This window comes from Anopheles maculipalpis, chromosome 2RL (genome assembly GCF_943734695.1).
Source record: "Anopheles maculipalpis chromosome 2RL, idAnoMacuDA_375_x, whole genome shotgun sequence".
Lineage (NCBI taxonomy): Eukaryota > Metazoa > Arthropoda > Insecta > Diptera > Culicidae > Anopheles > Anopheles maculipalpis.
The window spans coordinates 39,663,267-39,679,621 of record NC_064871.1 but is presented as its reverse complement, the minus strand read 5'-3'; the positions used below and the strand labels follow the sequence as shown (position 1 = coordinate 39,679,621).

Sequence of the window (16,355 nt, the reverse complement as noted above, 5' to 3'; positions counted from 1 at the left end):
GTCACGTGGGGATGGAGAAGGATGAAAACTATAGTTTAAAGTAGCTTATCGTAGCACCCAAAATTTTGAGTAGCGATGAAGTAGTGGGGGACAAATTGTGAGGCAAATTTGAAACTCACAAATGCTTAAACTTCCCCATGGATGTTGTCATTTACATATATTATGTAAATATTATATATTATATAGGACTCGTTGGATGTGGCTGGATTCGGTACCTTCCCATGAAGAGGTGTTGTGCTTGATAGGACGGAGTTTGTTGCTGAGGTCTACGTTGTGCCATGCGGAGTTCCAGTGTTGGGAGATGATGGTGTTGGTGAAGCCGACCGTCGTTGGCAAGTTGGTCGGCTTTCTCGTTTCCGTTGGTTCCGAAATGTCCCGGAATCCAACAGAAAACGATTGTTGGGGATCCAGGTATGGAGTCTAGGAGCTGGATGTGGGGGTCTTTGGAGGTGCCGTGTTCCAGGGCAGCCAGAACACTGGCACTGTCGCTGAAGATGACGTTCGTTCGGTCAGTCTATAGTCCTTCGTCGGTGTGTCTTAACTAATGTGAATGGAGTTTTTACATGTAAATTAAATGTAAGCAATAGCGACCAGGCCGTTCTATCGGAACAACTAAAAGACCAAAACATTTATGAATAAATGCAACACAAATTAAGCTTTATATTCAACAACTGATGGAAAGGTTGGTCGATTTTTTGAATTCATTACTATTATTAAGTCAATTCGTTTCCATGTCAGAACGTGGGGTAGCAAGTGCCTAATGAATGATGTAATTGTTGGAAACGTTAATTATGAACTTCTAATTTTACAAACAAACAGTTATTTGTTGCATCAAAATTGTTAACAGGAGGCAAATGATAATTAAAACATGTTCCAACCATTTCAAGAAAAATAACACGAAAAGAATGATAATAACTTTAGTAAATAAGAAAGTATCCGGAAAGTCGTTCAATCATCGCTATTTTGCTAACGTTTCCTTTCCCGTTTCTCTCTAGTAAATCTTGTATCACTAACAACTATTCGGTCACTGTTTTGTGATACATAATCACTGTCCCCTATCAGGGACTGCTAGATTCGAACGTGCCTTCAACCGTACCTCAAGCCTAGGCGGGCCATTTTCGGCGGCCAGTGGTTAATTAAATCGTTTCCCCTACCGGGCAAAGACCGACCGAACACAAGCGGACGAACGATCCTCGTCAGTCGAAACGTGGTTCCGAGTCACTCCCGAAGGTGACTGCTGTTTGATTAGGCTACGTACTTAATTAGTGTTGCTCCGTGATAGCAAACCGAGGCACGTACCCACGTTTCCGGCCGATGTATCAGTTTCGTATCGGCAAACAAACCGAATCACTGCATACGGTGCCGTGGATAAACCACCGGTCCGTGCCGGCTGTTTACGTTTTGCGTTCACCGCCTTTCCCATCCCTGCCCGGTATCGCGTAGCTCTAGGGCCACGAATTTAGAATTAATTAATTAATAAAATTTTGAACATTCATTCTGCGGCCTGCTGAACGACGGTTGGGTGTGGATGGAGGGGCGTTTGTTTACAGATCAAACCATCGTTAGGGAAAAGTTGTCTTATTTTGCACAGAACCGTTTTCGTCGATTGTTGACCATGAATATAAAACATTTTCGGTACATCATACTTGCCGAGGTTGTTTTATGCTCAATTTCCTATTAATTGGCTCGATAGAATAAACAGTTCAATACAACAGTTGTTGGAGATGGATCTGGTTTTGTGTGCGACGGGGACTTTTTTAGAGCAAAATACAATTTCCACCCTGAAACTCCACCATTTCCGGGCGATAAGATCTTAAGTATGATTTCTTTGTTTACACTAGGCTCAAGTAATGTGATTTTATCCCTTTTCTCCCCGGTGTTTGGGTGCAGAAGGAAAACGGATAATCCACCCATCCTGGTACGGCTGCATGCTTCGTTGTAAGCCACCTACTTGCAGGATTTTCTTAACGTTTCGATTGTTTTCCACTGTAGATGTACATCTCCTGGAAATCCTGGCGGCTGGCTATTCTTGCGGGCGTTTGTGCTGATGTGTTTTACCCACCCAGGGATACGTTACGGGCCCGTTCCCGTACGCCTCGCCGTTTCTTTCATTTCTAAACGGTAAAGCGGAAGTTGGAGCGGTGAAATGCGATGGATTTAATGTTTGCTTAGGAAAAGTGGGTGAGTATGTGTGGAAAATCATGAAAATGGACGAAATGGATGGCCACTCCGGTTGCAGGGCAAGCTGAGATAATGCACAGCTGTTGTTAGCACACCGTCCGCGGGGCTTGTTTGCAATGAGCCATAGCTTATGTGTGGATGATACGCTCGAGCACTTGACTCAGGAGTTTCACGGTGCGAAGCAGTTTTGTCTGCACAGAAGGGAAAAAAAGGAAATATCATAAAAGTAGAATGTGAAAACAATCGCTTGCTCGCACACAACAATGCGGTATTGGTTGTGAATCATCCAGCGTGTTGGGGATTGATTTCAGCTTAAGAAATGAAATTTAAGACGAGTTTAAGATGAGAAGCTTGCTGGGGAGGGAGAGATTCACACAAAAACCTGTTAATAATTGAATTCTGAAGTAGAATATTTTTTACATATTTTTTATCAACAGTTGCTAAAACTTTGACGAAAAAATTCTTTAAATAAGAAAAAAATTGGTTCCTCCAACTTTATACCTTTGGCAGATCCTTTGGTGTATAAATTGTGAACTTTAAAAAAGTTTTAATGATGACATGGTGTCGGTGTTTGTCAAATTTTCTCTCAGCACATCATTTAGCTGTGCGTCACCGGAAAGGTTGTAACGGATCCGACCGGATAAGAAGAGCGAACAACAATCCACCGTTCGTACCGTCAACGTTTTGCGGTGTGATTTGGAAAGACAAGCTCTAAATGAGCGGAAAAGTACAATGGCATCTTGTAAAGATATATCCCTGTCATGTTGGAGAGCTCTTCATTGAATTTCAGCAACATTCATAATCGAACCAGCAAGAAGGAAGCTTACCTTCGAGAAGCTTTAAGATGAAAACAGGAGCACAGCAAAAGGAAGTCAAAAGCTCACTGCGACGTCCTACTTAGGATGGGAAAGAGTATTTTCTTTTGGTGCAGTTTTGTGTTACACTTTACTTTCTTGCGCCCGAACTAACGAACCGGGAAGGCAATGCAACCGTGATGCTATTCCCGTGCAGACAGGACGGATCTCCTGATGCTGGTGCATCGGCATCAGCACGGTACGAACGGTTTGAACGGTGTACCAATTTTGTGACAAGGATTGGATGGCGGCTTTCCCACCGTCGGTACCATCTGACAGTGGATTTTAGCCGATATTAAACCTAATCCATCCTACCGGATGTAGCGGGGACCGGTCGTTGGTTGAGAACAAAGTCAAACGTGTAAGTTTTAAAACAGATCCGGTACCTTCTCGGAATTTTGGGTAGCGACTGTGCCACAAGGCTGGTACCGGGTGTCGAAAATAAAATGTCAGCACGAGAGCATTCCGGGCTGTTGTCGTTCGGTTATAATGCGATTCGCAAAGAATAAATCACGTTTTTCAATTACGCCAGCTTGTTTGCTTTGGCATTACGGTGAGCGGGCGCTTTCGATGCACGCGGGTGGATGTGGATGAGGTTTGGCCATAATCTGTCAAAATGGGTTTTGATAAAGGTGGCAATCCTTCGAAGCTAAAGGTTGATTACGAAGGAAAGTGAGCAACTGTCAGGAAGTTATAAGGAGGACATCGAACTATTCAAGCAAATGTTGGTTTTGCTAAAGAGATGATGAAAGTTTAAATTTTAATGCCACCAACGATACACCTCACCTTATCACCTTACAAAAATACTTAGAATTTATCTTTTACTGTGTGTGCGTCTGTTTTTTTTTGTTTATTTATACGAGAGAAGAAATCTTCTTCGCTCCTTCTTCTTCTTCTTCTTCTTCTTCTTCATGGTCTGCTCAGGGTTGAGTACGTCGCGTCGACACGGCCAGGTCTCTCGAACTGATTGCCAGGAAACTCGGTCTAAGTGGCTGCAGTCCTCCATCCACGTCTGCATCCGATCTCCGACAGGTTTGACTCCACTTGATCCAGCCGACGAACTCGCTGTACTCCTCTACCCCTCGTGCCCAACGGGTCGCTGACGAGCACCTTCTTGGTAAGACATGATCCGTATCAAAGTATCCTTCCGGCTTTGACTACCGTCAGGATATCAGCATCGTCAAATAGCTCAGCTAGCTCGTGGTTCATTCTCCTTCGCCACACGCCCTGCTCGCACACACCGCCAAAGATAGTCCTTAGCACCCGCCGCTCGAAAATGGCGAGTGCATTGGTGTCTTCCGTCGACATAGTCCAAGACTCGTACCCGTAGAGGACTACCGGACGTATCAAGGTGCAGTAAATCTTGCATTTCGTTGTTGGAGTCTTCTGGATTGCAGGAGTTTGTGGAGTCCGTAGTAGCCACGATTCCCCTGAACAATGGGCCTTCGGATTTCGCTGTTTACGTTGTTGTCCGAAGTTACGATCGTACCAAGGAGGCAGAACTCCTCTACCACCTCGAGATCGTCGCCGTCAACTGATACTCTGCTTCCGAGTCGGAACGTATCACGGTCAGAGCCTCCGGCAAACAGGTATTTTGTCTTCGTCGCATTGATGCTCAATCTAATTCTATTGACCTCGCGTTTCAATTGGGTGTACGCCTTTAGCAGCCGTACCAGCTTTCCAGGGAATCCGTACTGCTGCATGGTGTACCATAGTTCAGTCCGATCTATGGTATCGTAGGCATTTTTGGAGGATCTGCCGTAGAGCAAAGATTTGGTCGTTTGTCGATTTGCCTCCAACAAATCCAGCTTGGTTGCTTCCGACGAAATCTGTAGCAAGGGGCTCCAGTCTGCAGAAGAGTATTCGGGACAGGATCTTATAGGCAGCATTCAGGACTGTGATGGCCAGGAAGATAGCACAGTCCATCCTGTCGCTCTTTTTGTACACCGGGCGTATGACACCCAGTTTCCACTCGTCCGGCAGTTCTTCCTGATCCCAAATCTTAACAATCAGCCGATGCATGATGGAGGAAATCCTCTCCGGACCCATCTTGAACAGTTCGGCCACCAGCCCATCGCTGCCAGCTGATTTATTGCATTTCAGATGTTTGATGGCACTGATGACTTCGTGCAGGGATGGCGGGGATACCTCGTCATCGTCATGCTGGCTGTCGTAGTTCTGCAACACAGCTGCTCCTCTGCTATTTGCTATCTGGCTACTAACCTCGACTGCCCAAGCTTTGCAGTCACTGGCAATGGAGACTTGGCTGCATCCAGTAAACTCACCAACAAGGTATTGCAACATTCTATAGCTGCAGAAGTGAACTTCATTCACAATGGCAATGGTAAGACCCTGTAAGTCCTGCGAGATTACTCTCTGTTTGGGGAATATGCCCTTCGTAGATGGATGTTGGATTGCGCTGGCTCCAAGATAGTATTTTTGTTACTGTCGGGCAAAGGGGACCACTGCTTTGGTATGCATTTACGTGCACTTTGTGTGTCTTGTACGCGCCAACAATTATAAACTCTTAAACACAAAAGTACGCTGGACTTTCACTGTAGAAACAACACATCATTGAACACTGAACACTCAAACACGACCATGTGTTGTGTGTGTTTGTATTGATTATCATTTCCGTATGATTGAACTTGTCGTAATATTGATCGTCCGGAAACATTATCGACATTTGCATTATCTCCATTGGTCCCAAAATTTTGCACCCCTTTTCTGAGGTTGTTTTACGTTCTCTTTCTGATATCGGTAGAGCAGTTTTGGCGAGCAAAGGCGAGCCGTCGTCGCAAGTCGCATAACACTAAAACGATGCAGATTTCAATTTAGATAGCGCACCCGACCAACATAACTGGGCTGATTTATATGGGCCATTGATCGTATCTCGCAGTAGTGTTCGCTCGAGCACTAGCACGAGCAGCCAGCATTAGCCTAACGAATCATTCCAAAGGAAGAGCCATTTTATACGCGCTTGGAGTTATGATTCTTCCTTAAGCTACATTTTTGGATCGATTTTGGATCGATATACTCATGACAATAAATTAACTTATCCTTCGCTGGACTATTTAAAGTTTGAGAGCATTATATTCAACAATTGCACGCATCAAGAAAAGGGAGGAGAGAAAATTATATTGACTGACGCCAATTTTGAGTTTTGATCCCCATATAATTCCGGACAAAACACCGACAAATGACTAACGAACCCAATTGTGATGCTCAAAAAGGAATGCCGGAAACGGTTCGAAAGAAAAAAAAAAGAGTTTGCCAAAGAATAAACGACGGAAAAATGCGCTTTAACCATGACCAAAACTCTTTTCGATTGTTAAGATTGCATCTGTTGTTGCCGTTGGGCTGTTGTGATTGTTCAACCGGGAACTAGAAAGTTCTTCTGTACCAGTGTTCGCTTCTTTACATTTCGTCGGTTTGCTGACAGCAGAAAAAGAACGAATGGAAGGATTTGCTGACGATCAGGGAGGGTTGCAGAATTTCCACAAACAATCGGCGTTTGTTTGTGTGGAAAATTTCTTTTCCCTAAAGAGGGTGAAAAATTTCTGCCCGAAAGCAAAACAACAAATGGCAAAGTCAAGTTCGCCAAATTTGAAAAAGAACGTTTCCTAATCTGTTTTACAAAAGCGTTCAAAAACCCCTACCGGTTTTGTGCTGCTGTTATCGCAGAAGCGATTGGTGTGGGTGTGCGTGTTATCAATTGTCCTTCAATCAGCTGGGATCAGTTAGGGGTGGTTGGCTGGTGCGACGGTGGATGTTGAATGATATTTCCCTGTTTCCAATCGGTTTATACGCGGCGATCGATGTCAGGATTTGCCTCATTTGAGAAACCAACGGTTTTTGGGAAGCAAACAAAAAAAAAGGTGTTCCCACAATGGTATTTTTTGAAAGCATCTTTTACGTAGAAGGATTTCTATTTGTTTGATTTGGGCGAAGAACAAATGGAAAGATTTGTCGTTTTTCGTCTGCAGGGCTTTTTTGCGTCACGCTCATGGTGAGGGATACAATACAACTTTTAAGCAATTTCTAAATAAATTGAATTTTTGCTCCCGGTGTGCTGTCTTTGTTCCTAGTTTCAAAGTGTTCTATATTTAATTCATACTAATTATTTTAGTCTCGCCTTTGCTAAAGAGAGTTTTGGGTGTTATCTTTTTCAAAACAACAATTTGAGGCAGCTACAATAAAAGCATAACATTTAATCGCTTACGAGACTTATTGATAGTTGGATAGTCAGTCCTCAGTACTGGGTAACGGTCCCGATGGAATTTGATCTCTTGTCCTGCCGTCAGTCGTCAGTACAGATCTAACGGTGGGCGGAATAGGCGGTCGTCTAGGATCGCCCGACACCTGTTTTGTACAAGGAGTCTAGTAAAAGGGCCTAACCGGTAGTAAATCCGGTTTGAAGTAGCGGCTTCGTAGTAAGGGTCACGAATTGAAGGCAACGCTTTTTGGTGAAAAAGGGGCTCTGATTAGTTAGAGTGCCTCCTCAAAAGGAAAAACCACTCCCTCTCTCCGGTCAGCACTTCTAATTTGGATATGACATGGACCCCAACATCAAGCCGCCTAGTGTCTCCAAAAACCTTGATCTGCCACTGCCTGTCGTATGGAGATCGGACTCTACAACTGGACCTACACTTAGACTTATTGGCCTTAAACTACACTTAAACTTATACTGTATCATATAAATTCTTTAATAACCTACATTTCTTTCAATCTATCATTAGTTTACATTTTTATATAACATTATCAAATCTTACACGTACGCATGCACCTATCTTGCTTCAAAACACGTCCTGATGATGGCACACGTTGGTCGCTTCCTGTGATTTGCTACACATGGTTGAGGTTTCCCCTGTGGACTTGCCTACACTGTTTGATGCGTGATAAGGCTTCTCCCAGGATGCGAACGAATTGCCGTTAGTGTCTGGAGAGAAAACTGTGATAAATGTGCCAAGCGAAGTGTGCACTGGGACCGAGGGAGATAAAGGAGATGCGAAAATGCACGGACACAAGAGTGCTGTAAAGTTCAGTTTTCGTTTCTTCAAATAAATTTAAATGTTTTCTCTTTTGTTTCTATGCCGTTATTTTGGGGGAAAATGTTTACAGCGTGGAAAGAAAACTATCAACAGCCAGTAACTTATGATACTCTACCTTTTTTTGTCGTCTTTGTGATGTTTTAACGGATTGGCGGGATAAAATTCAATCTTAGCTACAAATAGCAAGAATAGTATCCTGACGTTTCCAAGTTTTGCAAAGCAACTGTCAAAACACTCACGGGGACAGCATGAACAGTGCTTGTAGACATTTTTAATAAATGCTTCAGATTATAGTCCTTTTTCGGAATCAGTTTTTGTGCTTGTTGTGATGTCTCCAAAGGCAACACGCATACTCGAAAAAAAAACATGCTTCATATGATCCTCAGACGATGTCCTACAATGTGTATCACGTCTCATCCAAATATCACTCAGGTTTGGAGATATTTTAGCACTAAGTGGACTCTTGCCATTGTTTTGTGCGGTATGCGTTTTAGGGAAGAAGAAAACACACACACACACACACACAAAACCAACACAAAAGCCGACAACGAAGACGACTCTGGCCGATACTTGCTCTTCCGATGGCACTAGCAAATGGCCACGTCAACGTAGGAAACTTGACCAACTCCATTTTCAAGTTTCATCCATGCAAACAAAGAATGCGCATCGCCGGAAGTCGAGTTGAGCTGTGTCGGGATGGATAGTGCGCTAAACGCTTCGCAACTGAAAATGAGCCTTGGGCCACTTGTCCGGATGCTGGGAAACGGGCCACTTTTCCGGCAGGCAGCTGGTAGAACAGTGAACGTTGAAAGAAACAAAAAACGCAAGAACGTTCTGTACAGGTTACCGTGCATCAGTGGTGTGTGGCCACAGTAGAGCCGGATTTCCCGCGAGCAACGGCACCCACTTGCTCGGTCGGACGGACGTGAAGAGTCCTTCTGTGACGAGCTAACAATTCGAATCGTTCTGTGGCGTCCTGGTTCGATGCATGCAGGACCGATGTTAGCGGACGAGAAGTATGGGATAGAAATAAAGCAAAGCCAGAACGAAAAAAAAACTGTCACTCGTTATGTCATGTTTTTCAGAAGCCGAGGCTTCTTTTCTGTACGAGGATCGTAATTAAAAGTGGCTGAGATCGTGGGGACATCTTATTTTAGGAAAGCCGTACTCCGCCAACGAGTGTACTTCAAGAGTGAATGTGAATGGCGTGGTACGGTTGACGATTGGCTTGAAGCATTTTCCTCCCGAGGGCATAGAGACAATTCCCCGGGCCAGACGTAGCGTCACGATGTGGCGGGAATTGAAATACAATATTTTTGATTGTTCCTTTGACTCTGGCAAATTTTGGACGGCGCTCAAGGTACATACGTCCGTCATCCGTATGAACGGTATGAAAAGACTGTGAAGAAGTTCTATTTCTGAAGGTATTCAAACTATTTTCTTCACCGTCTCTCTCTCTCTCTCTCTCTCTCTCTCTCTCTCTCTCCTTCCCTCGGCTAGCTTCTACGGAACTGTTAATCATTCCAAGGTACTCGACAGCATTGTTTGTCCGCTTGCTAAAAGTATGTTCGGATACACTTAAGGCTTCCGTTTCGCTTCGAAGCTGCACGAGATATTTCGCTGCCGTTTTGCACCTATATTCGGTCCAATCTTAGCAATGAGGTCACACAGCCAAACGCAATTTCTGAAGGACTTTCAGCTTCGACAGCACTACTGCGCTCCCTGTGCTCGAGTACTGTCCCATAGGCTGACACTGATAGACATTTCTTTGTCCTTTTTCTCGTACGAAAGCTTCCGTAGTGCAGAAAGGGCCGCAACGCATCATTTGCATACGATTTGCAGCCACATGAAATTTTGAAGCTCCTTCATCCTCCAGCACTACCTGAACACCACAACCTAGGAGGGGACGATCGAGGCGACAGTTCGCTCAATTACTTCTAGAAGCCTCGATGGTGTTAGGGTGTCGCTCCAACAATAAAGCCATCCAGGGGCCTGACTAGCACCACGTGCTAGTCGAAGCGTGCAGGCTCGTTTCGGGTATAAAGTCATACGAACAGTGAGTCATAAAGTGCAAAATTAAGTGAAAACGGTGCAAATTGATGGGTGGGTTATGAAAAACGGGCATCATAGTTATATTTCGTTCTTTTTTTTGCTCTCCTATCACGTGCCAGTGTCATCACGCTGTGGAAATTTAGTTCATAAACTCGACTAAAAGCCCGGCTGACTGTTCATGCAGTTGTAAACTAAATTATGCGTTCCCTTTATAGGGCCATTTGGGTTGGGAAACAAATAGAAGAAGAATGTGAAGATGTGGAGATAAAACCATCCACAGGCGCGCTCGACACGTTTTGTGCGTTGAATTGAGACGAAATAGGGTTTTGCTATTAGAATTCTAAAAGATGGACCCGTGAAGGAGCAAATATTAAACATTTTAGCATTCGGGGAGTAATGTCTTGGCGGTGCATAGGTCTAAGACTAGGACCGTCTGGGAGTTTGTTGGTTTGCAGCACGATTCCATCGTTATAAATGCAGTGCTGCCGTCAGTGACAATAATGTTGAGGTCTCATGCGTATTGCACATTGCTCGAAACGTCCTCCAAGGAGTCGTACACACACACTTTTGTCTTTTAATGATAAAAGCCGCTGAGCGAAAATGCGTTTGCGAAATAAAAATTAAATAAAAATGCTTTAAATTAAAATGGACATGACACTAAATGATGAAAATATTATTTTTCATTGCAAACATTAAGGATAATATAAAAATATCCTCTACCAGTGACTCTTTTGATTTTATTTATTTAAATATTTAATCCTACACTAACAAAGCTTCAATATCCACTTTTCTGGGCCCTTCCAAATGCAAATACCATGTCGCTTTTATTAAATAATATGTAATGTACTTTTTTGTTGGCTTTCAAGATCCGATTCATCGATGAAATTATAGCTCATCGAACGGGACAATGGCTTCACCCTCCAGGGAGTGCTGAGTCGGGCTACCCCTTCACATTGGGAGTGAAATGTGTTTCGGTACTTTCTTCCTCACAGCACACAAATCGACTTCTCTACAATACACTTGGGAGTTTTTAAGGGGATTTCTTTTTATTTTCCTTTCCAGTTTTTCTGTGTATCTTCTGTAAGCCACGATCAGTGTGGAACTATGGCACCCATCTGCCTTATGATACCCGCATCCAGACAAAATCAGAGAAGAGAGGTCCTTTCGGTTGACTACCCGATGTGGTGCACGGCGTCCGGTGGAATATAATTCAATGTTTCATGTTTCGGTAAATCAAATATTGACTAAGCTCTTTATCTTGTAGAATAAAATATGTGCAGTTTGAATTTGAAGGAACGAAAGGACTCGCTGCGAGGGCTCTACCATCATCATCGTTATCATCATCGAAAGGTGTACCACTCTAACGTCAGTTGTGTGACAAAACCCCTTCGGCCCGTTAAAATCGGTCCGGAAATAACACACGTGACACTACTGACATTGCTGCACCCGTTACGAACTTTAGCTTTTCATGTCAGCAGTGGATGGATTTGTCGTGTCTCGTATTTCTCATTCTCGGACAACCACCGTAAGTGTTGTGCAACAAAAGTTGACCCTTTGCTGCTTGAGAAAATAGTCAACCCGGCCACCCGATGGCACTCTGTTGCATTTCATGCAGGCTTTTGATGCATACCGTTTGAGCTTCGCCTCGGTCACAGAGCCATCAGTGCCACAAAATTGTACACCTCACACACTAATCAATCTTCCCGCACCATGCTGTTCATAATGTGTGCTGTGTGCGGAAAACGAGATCAACCGGATGTTTGCACTTCTTCGTGGGCGCACAGTAACGCCTGTTAAGAGGTTTCCCTTGGTTGTCGCAGTGATCGTGCTGATGTGCTGAGGGTCAGCGCGTTGCATTGTCGATGATTTGTTTGACTTTTACAATGTGAGTTTGGTGCAGAGTTCGGTGCTACGGGTTCGGGAAACTAGAGCACCTTCAATCGACTCCGTTCTAGTTTGAAACGTCCGCAACTAAGCAGTTCATGGAGGGCACTGAGTCACATGTCTAATTGACAGGAATCACAAACCATTCTGCTCTCGCTGGCTGGCAAGGGGACGTGGGATGAGCGATGGGGAACAGGAATGGTCGGAATGTTTCACCCTAGTATCTGCCAAGCTGCCATAATTCATCACGTATTTCATCAAAGTAAGTTGTCTCACTGGCCAACGATCGTTACAACTGTCAAAGTGAATCAATAGCGAAGCAAATCCTGTTGGCAAACTGTGTTATGAATGTTCGATATTACAAGCATCCCCAAGGATAAATCGGAGTTTGCGTGTCGGTAAGATTACTAAGTGATTGCTTTTTTGATGGCGCTTGTTTTGTTGTACATCGCAAAAGGGGAGAAACTTGGAGAAAAATATGAAGATTTAGTTTTTAGAAAATTGCATTACAATCAGAGTAGTTTTGAAAAATGTGTCGACTGATTCGAGTACGCCTTGGATTTTTTTTTGAGAAAAGAAAGGGAAAGTAGAAAAAGAGCATACACACAGTGGGGAATATACAAATTTAAACATGAACCGTCTATCTGCTGGAGATAGATTTATGGGTAGAGCAGAAAAAGGGACACAAAAAAAAGGGTAGACAGAGGTAGAATTATCATTAATATTCATTTGTTGGTGGCTAGGGGCTTCCTTGGGGCGGGATGGGCACTGAAAGGGACACAACACACCGAACGAAATAATTTCACTCTCATCCCAAACATGCTGCCGGCCAAGCATACGCATCAAAACAAAACGTGCCATGAATGGGAAAGATAAATGTAGGACTATCTTTCGCGTGTTTGTGGGCAAAACAAACATACAGACACACGCACATACGGCCAAATAGCAGAAGAAGAAAAAAATGTCTTAACAAAAGCCAGTATAACGAGTTTTGCTGCAGCATCCTCCCAAAGCGGTTCGACGGTGGACTGAGGCAAAAATTATAAATGGCAGAAGTATCCTGGTCCCGAATATCCTTTCTCAATGGACCGTACGAAAAACAACCGAGTGGGTCGGATCGGAACAGGGAGATAACGTTACGAAAGTCCGAAATCCAGTAGTTGTCAAAACAGGCCACCGAATGACAAAGGAAACGGATGGGAAAGTTTTCACAGCTCTCAAATCACTGCCCAGTGCATAGGGCAAAGCCGGTTCTACCTGGCCCTTCCTGGGGTAGCGGGTGTGAAGAAATCAACCTGCCTGGTTTCTTAACGACGGGATGAATTCTGATGGTTGGGAAACAAAATTGCCATGCATCACTAGGCCTGGGTTTAATTCGGGACTTTGCCAAAGAAGTAGCAGTTCGGTCGGATCATTTTTCTATCTTTTTGACCAAGAGCCACGTAAGGCTCGGTATTGTTCGAATGGGTTGAAGTCGATTGAATATTCATGGAACAGTATCTCCAGCCAATTATGTTGGTCAATAGAAATGTAGAGCGTGTGGAACAAATTCTCAACTTATACTAGATGTGTCTCATAAACCACGAAACCGCCCATCAGTTGACCACGCGTGGGCTCATCATTCTGGGCAAGCAAATTGGCAAAAGTTTGACCCTAAAGGACGGGATTCTCTATAGCAATTACGATAATTGAAGCTTCGAGGGCGTCGTATAGGCAATCCTCTATAAATAAGGGAGAATTTTTGTTTTTGCGTTCTAGTGTTTGTTTCTGCATACAATAATGTTGCTCTTTAATTCTGTTCCATTTCGATGGAACGAGCGAGATGCGCGGTCTAAGGAACGGGCGAGAATGGCGGGCTGAGGAAGGAGAGAGAGGTGCGGGGTGAGGAGCGAGGCAAGCGAGTTGCGGCTGTTCGCCGGACCACGTTAAGGGGGAACAGAGAGGGAATGAAGAGATAAGGAGAGAGTGAGAGAAGAGAGGGAATTATGAAATTTATTTGTGACCGAGTGGAGTGGGTCAGTCTGATGAAAACCGCGAATGAGTTAAGTCGCAACCAATAAAGTTGTGCGTACAGGATTACCGTGTTCAGTACATTGCGTTAGGTTATCCGCTGAGATATCACATTGGTCCTTCGAACTTCGGATATTGACCCTTTGTGCTTTGGATATCGGTAAAAATCGCATCATCATGACTCGAACGCCTCGGACGTCTCGCACTCCAACCGTAAAGCCGGCGCCACAACCCGGTTGGGTGGATGTAATTGTTGCTGTAAGGCCGCATGTGCACATGCGTGACCTTGCGTATGGCGAATTGATTCGCATAAGGGACAACATTGTGCAGGCGAAGGAAGAGGGAAAGGCGCTGACCGCGGTACAGTGCAAAGTGTTCGGGAAGAAGGCAGATAGTGCTTTAGAAGAACACAACAAACATTATGGTGAGATCATAAAACATGACGAAAGTGAAGTGCATGACGACAAGTTTAAGGAGACAGTGAAATTGCATGAGGAGGTGATGATGGAAATAGAAAGTGCATCTGAAGCCCTTGCGGCACAGTCCATTTCACCAAAAGCATTGATACCTGCTCCTAGCGTTTCGTCAGTGATTGTGAATGCTCCGCTTCCTCGGCCAATACCTTCGTTCAGTGGCAAGTATGAGGAGTGGGCGCGGTTTAAAACAATATTCAAAGATATTGTTGACAAAAGTAGTGAAGATTCGCGTATCAAGTTGTATCATCTTGAAAAGGCCTTGAGTGGTGAGGCTGCCAAGGTAATAGATGAGAAAACAATAAACGACGGTAATTATGAACGTGCGTGGCAACTGTTATCCGAACGTTATGATAACAAACGGCGTATGGTAGACTTACATATTAGTGGACTTTTGAATTTGAAAAAAGTGAATGAGGAAAGTTATGTAGGTTTGCGCGGTTTGGTTGAATCGGTTGAAAGTCACGTGGAAAATCTAAAGTATTTAGGTGAAAACTTTACTGGTCTGTCGTGTGCGATGGTGATACATTTGATAGCGAATGCGTTAGATATTGAAACAAAGAAACTATGGGAAGCGAGTGTCCCTAGAAACGAACTTCCTTGTTATGAAAAAACCTTGTGCTTCCTAAAAGAAAGAGTGTCGGTTCTAGAAAGGTGCCAAGGAAATGTTGCAGCGGGGCAAAGAGGACGTTTTGTTTCGAAAGGGCCCAGCTCAAGTGGTGTTACGCCTATGAGATCGAATGCAGCTACAACCGTGTGCAGTGTAGTTGTGTGTGAATTGTGTAAGGGTGCCCATGAAACGTTCAAGTGCTCTGAGCTGATGCGACTGCATGGAAAGGATCGGGAAAGTTTTATTAGATCGAAGCGTCTTTGCTTAATTTGCCTAAAACCGGGACATTGGCGAAATCGTTGCAAATCGCATTTGAAATGTAACAGGTGCCACAGACCACACAACACGGTATTGCATTGGGACAACGGTCCAGAACCGGTTTCAAGGGAACCCGAACAAGTGAGCGCGAGCCAGCATGTGAACAATACCGATGCGGCGGGAAGTATTGTTCTCTTGCAAACCGTCTTGCTTTACGCGGAATTACCAAACAAAGAGGTGTTGTTGTGTCGTGCGATGTTGGACAGTGGATCGCAAATCAGTTGTGTGACTGAAGCGCTTGCAACGAAATTAGGCGTAAATTTGGTAAACGTGAACGTACCGGTTAAGGGGATTGGCAACGTTGAATCTTCGGTGAAGAAAAAGTGTACTTTTACAGTGAAATCTCGGTGTAGTGATTTTGCTATGGACGTGACATGTTTTGTGTATCGTGAAATAACAGGTAGAATACCCTCTGTGTATTTCGATACGTCGAAGTGGAATTTGCCTGATAAATCGATGTTGGCCGATCCATATTTCAACAATCCAAGTTGTGTAGACATTTTATTGGGAATGGATTGTCTTTCGGAAATAATGGCATCTGGTTCAGTGAAATTGGCAAAAACACTTCCCATGATGACGGACACTCATTTCGGATGGGTGATAGGTGGACGTGTTGCGGAAATACACAAAGAGCGTGAGGTGTACACAAATGTTGTGACAAAAGAAAATTTGGAAACAATAGTGCAAAGGTTTTGGGAAGTTGAAGATGTGACAAGTGAGCGTTCCGTGAAGGTGGAAGACGAGATATGTGAAGAACATTTTGTGAAGACACATTATCGTGAATCCAGTGGCAGGTATGTTGTGCAGTTGCCTTTAAGGGAATCGATAAGCCAATTGTGTTGTTCGCGAAGTGTAGCGCTGCGTAGGTTTTATTTGTTGGAAACAAAACTGTTGAAAAATCCATCGTTACGTGAACAATATC

At 44.0% G+C, this 16,355-nt stretch overlaps 3 protein-coding genes across 3 annotated transcripts in view; 1 reads left to right on the top strand and 2 right to left on the bottom strand.

Moving 5' to 3' along the window:
* Nucleotides 1-16,355, bottom strand: part of LOC126557871 (ero1-like protein) — a 427,255-nt gene that overhangs the window by 124,705 nt on the left and 286,195 nt on the right. The window lies entirely within an intron of this gene.
* Nucleotides 1-16,355, top strand: part of LOC126558692 (protein tipE) — a 186,707-nt gene that overhangs the window by 131,377 nt on the left and 38,975 nt on the right. The window lies entirely within an intron of this gene.
* LOC126559226 (DNA-directed RNA polymerase II subunit RPB7) overlaps nt 1-16,355 on the bottom strand; it is a 240,333-nt gene that overhangs the window by 223,217 nt on the left and 761 nt on the right. The window lies entirely within an intron of this gene.